This window comes from Helianthus annuus, chromosome 2 (assembly GCF_002127325.2).
Source record: "Helianthus annuus cultivar XRQ/B chromosome 2, HanXRQr2.0-SUNRISE, whole genome shotgun sequence".
Taxonomy (NCBI): Eukaryota; Viridiplantae; Streptophyta; class Magnoliopsida; order Asterales; family Asteraceae; genus Helianthus; species Helianthus annuus.
Window position 1 is genome coordinate 109,811,656 of NC_035434.2, and position 7,588 is coordinate 109,819,243.

The 7,588-nt window shown below is 37.9% G+C and overlaps 1 non-coding gene across 1 annotated transcript; it reads left to right on the plus strand.

Moving 5' to 3' along the window:
- Positions 1-577: 577 nt before the first annotated feature.
- LOC118489967 lies at positions 578-684 on the plus strand. The gene has a single exon (XR_004887978.1). It is a non-coding gene; the product is annotated as a small nucleolar RNA R71 (small nucleolar RNA).
- The last annotated feature ends 6,904 nt before the right edge of the window (positions 685-7,588 follow it).

Consider the following 7,588-nt stretch of genomic DNA (forward strand, 5'->3'; position numbering starts at 1 on the left):
GCGAGATACAGTATCTTCAAGCCTTTCTCGTCCACCTTGTTGTTGAGTGAAATTTTGTGACTCATTTCTTGGTTGTTGAAAGTTTGTTCGTTGGTTTTGTTGGTTACTACTATTTCCGGGTTCTGTCCAACCAAGGTTAGGATGATTCCGCCATCCTTGGTTGTAAGTGCCCGTTGGAGGACCCGACGGCCTAGGTCTATTGTCAATGTAGCTTACCGACTCTTGTTGATCGTCCGTTTCTTTCATACAACTCCAATTTTCATGTGGCCCACCACACCCTTCACAAGCCATAACCGAGACCGTTATTGTCATTTCCAATTTTTTTATTTTTGAAGAAAGGGCCTCGATTTGGGCTTGTAAGGAAGTGTTTTCATCAACCTTATGGGCGCCCGGGGCAATAGATTTATTGCCTCGGGGAGTGTGCCACTGGAAATTGGTTTGAGCAATTTCCTCAATTTGGTTATATATTTCATGTGGGCGGCGATTACCTAAAAGTCCCCCAGAGCTAGAGTCAAGTGTCTGCCTTGTGTGTGGCAACAACCCATTATAGAAAGTGGATACTTGTTGCCATATTGCAAGGCCGTGATGTGGACACTCTCGCAATAGCTCCTTGAACCTTTCCCAAGTTTCATATAAGGATTCCCCGTCCTCTTGTGAATATGTATTAATTTCAGTCATTAATTTAGTCGTTTTAGCGGGAGGGAAATACTTATATAGAAATTTTTGGGCTAGTTCATCCCAGGTGTTTACCGATCCAGCTGGGAGGGCGTTAAGCCAAGCTTTTGCTCGGTCTTTTAGTGAGAAAGGAAACATTCGAAGGCGGATGGCGTCATTTGATGCTCCATTGATCCAAAAGGTATCACATATTTCTAAGAAATTAGTAATATGTAGATGGGGATCCTCGTCCGCAAGCCCATGGAAGGTTGAGGAGTTTTGGAGCATTTGTATCAAATGCGGCCGAAGTTCGAAGTTATTGGCTTCAACATTCGGTGCATTGATAGCGGCGCCGAGGTTACCTACGGTGGGTCGTAGATAATCCATGAGAGTACGTTGATCCGCCATTGGGGGTGGATTTCCCGAAACTTTCTCTTGGTTTTTGGCTTTTAGTCTTTTTTTGAGAAAGCATTTGGGTTCTTCTAGAGGTTCTTTTATGTCCTTATCAGAACTGGAGCTCATACACTACGTAGGGGTGGCGTCTGGTTCCAAGTCCTGTAATAAAAACAAAAAAGAATGCTGGTCAGAAGGTTCACCACAGCCCCATGCTCAGTGAACACGGCCCATGGTCGGAGTTACAATGATTGTTTTCCAGATCCCAGTTACTGGAGAGTTGGACACAGCCCCGTGTTGCACCGACACGGCCCCGTGGTCAGCCTTCTGTAACTTGGAAAACTAAAAACTGCCAGTAACAACGCTGGGCACGGCCCGTGTCCGACCAGGCAGGGCCCGTGCTGAGCTCTGCAGAAGCTGTAAATCTAAGAAAATCCTAAAAAATTAAAAAGGAAAATAAAAATATGATTAGGCCGTTGATTCCTAACTTTCTTAAAATCCTTGTGTCCCCGGCAACGGCGCCAAAAACTTGATGCTTGTGTAGTGTAATATATTTTAGATGTATATTTAAGCCCTTTTTACACTTTTAGCCAAGTTTTAAATTTATAAAACACGATATTTACTAACACTAAACACACATATGGGCAAGTGCACCCATCGTGGACGTAGTATAGTGTTGGTAAGATACCGAGGTCGTCCAAGGACATAAGAGCTTTTAGTACCGGTTTATCCTCAACGTCTAACCAAATCAAAATGTTAGAAAATATTTTTAAACTAAGAAAAATAAAACTAACTAAATGCTGAAAAATAAAATAAAATAAAAACAGATAGACAAGATGAATCACTTGGATCCGACTCATGTATTAGTATAACCTTTGATAATTTTCGCACTTTTGCACTTGTTTAAGAGATTATCTTAGTTATTGTAGTAGGCCCCTCTTTTGAAGGCAACGTTACCCTCAACCCAGTAGTTTGAGTCAGCAAGGATACAATGCTAAAGGGTCGGATTATTGAAAGAGAATGAATTAAGTTATTAATGCAAATTATGGTAGGCCCCTCTTTTGGAGGTGACGTTACCCTCGACTAAGTAGTCTGAGTCAGCAGGGATACAGTCCTAAATAGCTGGATTATAGTATTAATAGTAGTTAACTTATGAGGGGGTCAAAGAGTTTGGATCCCCGCCATCCAATACCTATGGGCATTGAAGGAGATCCTACTAAAATTGACCCAGGTCCCTTGCAGGACCTCTAAACGCTGAACAAGGGCAAGACCCTTACCAAACCGTTCCCTTAACCCCCGACCAGGTAGCCAACATACCTCCATATAGACCGTGGAGATATGAATGGTGAAAATCTTTTATTTTATATAGACAGTAAAATAATGCCAAGACACCACAGACAAACGATAAAGAAGAATCACCTTCAACATAAGCAACTAGTTATTAAAGTCATTAATACAAAACCAAATAAAAATTGCAAAAGATTAAAAATAAAAAGTATTATACTAAACACTTGTCTTCACCAAGTGATGTAAGAGACTTAGGCAAACATGGATTGTCAAGAACTCTTACGATCAATCTTGGATCCCGAGACGACTCACACACTCTATGATGGACAATGGATGATGGTGGTGGATGATGGTGTTGTGATGGTGGTGGGTGGTGGATGAAGTGTGAGAGAGGTGGTGTGCCAAGGGATAAGTTGCAATGAAACCAAGCACTCCTATTTATAGGCTGAACAAAAGGCTGGGCACGGACCCGTGTCTGCTGAACACGGCCCCGTGCCTGTCAGACACTCTCTCTCTTCATTAATTGTAATTCGCAATTACAATTAATGCGCCTGCTGTACTTTCGCCACGCCCCCGTGTTCACTGGGCACGGCCCCGTGGTGGGTAATAGAAGCTTCTATAGGTTTGTCTTTTCTGCTGCTTCTTGGGCACGGCCCCGTGCTGGCTGGGCACGGCCCCGTGCTGGCTGAGCACGGGGCGTGTTCAGTCTTCTGCCTTCTCTATTTTGCTTGGGTGGATGCTGTTGAGGGGTCGGGCAATCCACTTATGTTCCTTTTCTTGTATTTATGTTAGATTTAGCTGTCTTTTTGCTTCTTTTGTGAATTTGAGCTCATTTAATCCTGAAAATACAAAAGGAAGACAAAAACACTCTTTTTCCAACATTAGCACTTTAAAAAGGGTTAGTTTTATGCCTCATTTGATGTAATTTATATGTTGCATTTTACACACATCATATATATATATATATATATATATATATATATATATATATCAATGCTTAAAATGACTATTTTGCCCTTGAGGAAAGTGACAAAATAGCAATCTCTGATTAGCCAAATATCACGTGATTTCATTTTTGGACCAAAATGGCAATAAAAGTGAAACCACTGGGACCCAGATTTAAAAAGTTTGAGTTTTGGACTAAACTGGCAAAAGTGACCAAACCTCAGGGACCAAAATGGCAGTCTACTCTAAAAATTTTCATATTTTGATCTGTTTTAGGAAGAAAGATATTGTGTTTGCTGATTTTTCGCAGTTTTTGGTGGAAACATCTCATAAAATTTGAATTCTGATTTGTTTCCTAGATTTTCAGGATTTAGTTTGTTGATTCTTTACAAGGAAGCAAGTGTATGGGTTCAAACGTGTACGGGTTTAAAATCTTAGTGTGCGATCTGGGAGGTGTGCGGATCAGATTAGATTGTTAGTGTGCGGCTTGATTCATCACTGTGTGCGACCCAACTTTTGCGTACAGCCCAAGTAACTTAGTGTGTGGCCCAAAAATAACAGTGTGCGGTCCAATAGCAAGTGTGCGGCCCAGCAGTCAGTGTGTGGTCGAAATAACAGTGTGTGGCCCAAATATAGAAGTGTACGGCCCAAAATAAACCAGTGTGCGGCCCAATTTGAAGTGTACGGTTCAGGTGTGTGGGACCTGAGATTTAGTGTGCAAGTGCGCGCAAAGGTAGAACTTTAACCAGCTGATGTGTTCAGTTTTAAACGTATTTTAGCGCAGAATTTGATCTGCAAACAATCTTAGCAAACCGACTGCACGGTTTGACTCGTGTGATTTTTAGGACAAAAAAGGCATGAAAATCCTGAAAAATTGTTTGGACACAAGTTTCTTTCTGGTGAATCTATAGAAGTACGTACTGGCCGATTTGTTGAACTGCTCTCTGAAATGAGGAAAGCAGATATGGCGGTGTCTACTTATATGAGCAACAAGAAGCTTCTAGATGCTCTGAACACTACGCCAAAATAGGGATACAGCCACACAATAAAAGTGTGACTATATGCCTTTCGCCACACATATTTTTTTCATGTCAAATGTGACCAAAGCTCAAGTCATCATAAGTATCATACGGCCACACACACTTTTTAGTGGTCGTAGAACTTAAAAGTGTGGTTAAAGGGCCAACATTTTTTTTTATTAAAATCTAGCATTTCCTACATTAAGTGTGGCCAAAGGGTTGCAACAGCCACATGAATTTAATTCAAGTGTGACTATTTCTATTATATAGTCACATATATTTACTATTTACTAAAAAGTCTATTTTAGCCACATAAATTAAAAAAAAAGTGTAGCAAAAAGGGTTGTTGTAATCAATTATGTTGTCTATTAAATATGGCTAAAAGGTAGCAACGGCCATATGAATTTACTGTAAGTGTAGCCAGTTCTAATATATAGTTACATGAATTTATTGTAATTGTGGCTAAAAACTTTTACTAGAGACACAACACTTTTGCCATTTTAAGTGTGGCTATTGTCTAACTTTTGGTCACACATATTTGTTTTTTCTATGACATTTGTTATCACTTCGTCACACAATAAAAACAAAGTGATGATGGTGTGGCTATTTTCTAATATTTGATCACACATATTTGTTTTTCCCATGACATTTGCTATCATTCTGTTACATAAATAAAAAACAAAGCAATGAAAGTGTGGCTAACGGGTATGTATAGCCACAATAAATTTTGAAATTTTAAGTGCGGCTATTGTCTATCCTTTGGCCACATATACTTTTATTTTCCCATGACGTTTGGTATCTTACTGTCACACAACAAAAAACAAAGTAACTATGGCGTGGCTAGTGCTTATTTATAGCCACAAGAAATTTTGTAATTTGAAGTGTGGCTATTGTTTAACTTTTGGTCACACATAATTTAATTTTCCCATGACATTTGGTATCATCCCGTCACACGATATAAAACAAAGTAACTATAACGTGGCTAATGGTTATTTATAGCCATACTAATTTTGAAATTTTAAGTGTGGCTATTGTCTAACCGTTAGTCACACATAATTTTCTTTTCCCATGATGTTTGGTATCATTTCGTCACACAGTAAAAAAACAAAGTAACTATGGCGTGGCTAATGGTTATTAGTAGCCACACGAAATTTTGTAATTTTAAGTGTGGCTATTGTCTAATCTTTGGTCACATATAATTTTTCCCATGACGTATGGTATCATTCTATCACACAATAAAAAACAAAGTAACCATGGCTTGGCTAATAGTTATTTATAACCACATGAAATTTTGTAAATTTAAGTGTGGCTATTATGTAACCTCTGGTCACACATATTAGTGGTTTTATGTGGCCATTTACGTGTAATTACCCATTTTATTTTCAATTTTTGTACAATAAAAACTGCAGTGAACATGAGATAATTTATAAAATAAATGATATTAACAATAATAACCAAAAAACCATAGATAAGTTTTCAATTTAAATACTAATAGAAGACATAAACTTCTAAGCAAAATCTATCTACAAAAGTTGCAAAGAGAAACAAATGTACACAAAAACTAATAGCTATTTCTAGGTTGTTTTTTTTTCATCAAGTCCGTATATATTCACTGCTTTTGGACTTGAAAGTATTGCAAATTTCATCCATGGGCTGGTGTCGAGCTTGTTACTGTGGTAGTGAGTAAACTGTAACTTGTAGCCAGTTCTAATGTCTCTTAGCCCAACAACGAAACCATCACCTCCAGTTATATTTATATATATTGTAGCCATGTCACAAACCTACACATAATGTCAACTGGTCAGTTTCTTGTGTAGCTCAGGTTCAACACTTTGTGTGTCGGGTCAATTACTTCCTGTATTTTAAGAGATAGAGGATGTTGGGAATAATTAAAAAAAACTAAGTGTACCATTAACCTCATGATCATTATCATACATACAATGCCTCAACAAAACAAATCTGCATGGCAATTAATTACTGAGGACTCACATCACTTGTTTATCAATAAAAGAAAATAAAATTAATATCTAGTTGTTTGGCCCGTTTGATTGGATTCATTTATGAAAAACTAGAAATTTTTACCCGCCGCACGTTGCGGCGTGGTAAAAATGTGGCGTAGAGCTCCAATGTTACAATTAGTTTTGTGAGTCTCCAATGTTACATGAAATCAACCAAGCTGTTCCGAATCAATTCTATATTTCATTTTTCTATTTAGCTATATACTCAAAACGAAAAAATACAAATTTGTTTGTCAATTGAAAAATGTTCCCAACAACTCTAAAAGACTGTTAAATGCCAGTTGTTGTCATGAGTTTGAGAGGCAAAAGTTATGAATGTTTTACAGAAGCAAACCCTTAGGTAGCGTTCGTTTCATGGAATGGAATGGAATGGAATTGGGAAGCTTTTCTTTGTAAAATTGATCTTGGTTTGGGGAGGGAGGAATTTGAAATCCAATGAATTTCTTTAATCAATGAAATTTGTGACTATTTCAACATTCCATTCCATTCCATTCCTTCATTAGAGTGAGAAGATAAGTGGCTAGAAAGAACAAGCCAACTCTTTAGTTACGCAACTACAGTTATCCAAATCTGATTTATATCAGATCAAAAAGAAAATCATTGGATAAAAAATTATGCTGGAGGCACAAAAGCGTGATATCTGCCAGTTGCATAACGACTTGAGTCAAGAAAAGTGTAGGCATCTCCATGTTAAAGAGCTTTCTGAAAATTTAACTTCTGAACCTGATTCATTAAAATCAACTTTTGAAAATACATAATTTAATTTTAAAAAATTTGATGTTTCTAGTGAAAAAGATGAAAACATGAAAAATAAGCAGTTACAGTTCAGCAAGAAAGAAACTAGGAATAAGGGTCTGGGATTTTAGCGCAAAATTTGATCTGCAAATAATCTTAGCAAACCGACTACACGGTTGGACTCATGTGATTTTTAGGACAAAAACATAAAACATAAAAAGGCACGAAAATCCTGAAAAATTGTTTGGACATTATATATCATTGGACTCGAAATTTCGTGGCGAGTCTAACAGTACGATTTGGTAAAAACCGTTTTCGGTCAGTTTTTCGATCGTTTTTAAGGGTTCGGTTCGGTAAAACAGACATTTCCGGGAGATCACGGTTTTCAAACATAAGAATGTCTTCACAAAGTGAAGTGCTTGAGCAGAAACCTGAAGGTTTCAATTATTTTCCTAGCGAATCTTTAGAAGCACTTAGTGGCCGGTTTCCCGAACTGCTCTCTGAAATGGAGAATGCAGATATGGTGGTGTCTACTTA